Raw genomic sequence first — 1,600 nt, forward strand, 5'->3', positions numbered from 1 at the left:
TGGGTGCATATACATGCATAAACTTAAAAACATTATTTCATAATTCATAGAAATATCATATCACGTTGTACACCTAAAACTAATATAACATTATATGTCAATAAAAAATACACCCACCCCCCAGATTAAGAGAACACCAACAAATTGGTATTCCTGACCCTAGTCCTATCCCAGTTACCAAAGTAAAAAAAGAGACTTATATGAATACCTATTCAGACTAGATTCTTTTTTTAAAAAAGTTTTTAAAACAACATCAAAAAGTGAGTTTATTTAATCATACTCAACTCATAAGAGCAAATGGCTGAGTGGAGCAATAATAACTCATTCTGTAGCATGTTTAGTAGACTGGCAACAGAGAAAGTTTGTTGAAGGAAAGCAGAGGAACTCTGTCTTTTAAGTATTAGAACTGAGGGGCTCCATAATCATCTGGCATCCGTGCAATGTTGTACTTATGGTTAGAAATGTACGGAACTCCAGGGATCTTCCTGCTTCTTCATTTAAGGTCCCCGTCAACTGTGGCCACAATGCAACACTTGTGTTGAGTTACTCTCTGTACTAAGCAGTCAGTCATTTGCATAGGTTCCTTTGTGTGCGCACAGTAATCATTCAAATCTTGGCTCCTTGGCGATCCTTAGAGCCTCTCATACTTCTGCCCCAGTTTCCCATTTTCAGCCATTTCACAGTCAGTTACACAAGGGATACACTTGGCATAGAGACAACCCCTCACTGACAGCACTAAGTCCAGCTTAGCCTTAATGGAAAACTTGATAAAGTTGGTATCAAACAGGATATGATAAGGTGGACCCCGCTATGTGTTATATTGGAAAAATAAACAGCAGTGTGTTGGGGGGACTTCTCTTTCTTTGAGTGCAATGGAGTCCTTCATTTCTTCCTGTTTAGGTTTTAATCTGTCCTTTTCTTTAAGCATCTAGTCTCTTGAGACTAAGCATTTACTTCATAGTTGCATACTTCCTTGTTTTCTTTTGCTTCACCATGTTTGCTCTGCACTCGTTTCTTCCAGAATCACCATCAGCGTGACACTTTCCCAGACTATATTCTTGCCACGTTGGGGAATGGAAAGGGTTCCCAGACCCAGTTCCAAACTAGGAGGGGTGTTTCCTCCACATCAACAAACGGTTCTCAGATACCAGCAAGATATCTAAGAATTCAACTCAATTACAACACTACCTGGAGATAGCATCATATTCCACAGGTTAAGTGTTCAGTCCTATAAGACTTACCCCTCTGTACCCTCAACTCATCCAACAAACTTCAGATTTCAATAACCTGTGCCCCTGACAAACCAGCTATAGATTGGAGGTTCCAACAACCTCCTCCAACTCAGAATGCTAGTCACAAGTTCAGGTTGATACTTGTACTTCTGACCAAACAACTATAATTCAGAGCTTTCTACAAATACTTTAAGTTTGATTAATTTACTAGAATGGCTCACAGAAGTCAGAGGAACATATTACTTACTTGATCACTGATTTATTAAAAAGGATATTAAACAGCCAAATAAAGAGACACATAGGGTGAGGTCCTGAACAAAGGAGCTATCACCTCATGGGGCTTGGGGCCCAGCATGGTGGCATGTGGA

General features: G+C 39.6%; 1 pseudogene; it reads right to left on the reverse strand.

The window, feature by feature from the left end:
* Nucleotides 1–355: 355 nt before the first annotated feature.
* Nucleotides 356–995, reverse strand: LOC150001487 (rRNA-processing protein FCF1 homolog pseudogene; annotated as a pseudogene).
* Between the last annotated feature and the right edge of the window lie 605 nt (nt 996–1,600).

Source organism: Furipterus horrens, unplaced genomic scaffold, assembly GCF_987537825.1.
Source record: "Furipterus horrens unplaced genomic scaffold, mFurHor1.1.pri manual_scaffold_9, whole genome shotgun sequence".
In the NCBI taxonomy this organism is placed as follows: Eukaryota; Metazoa; Chordata; class Mammalia; order Chiroptera; family Furipteridae; genus Furipterus; species Furipterus horrens.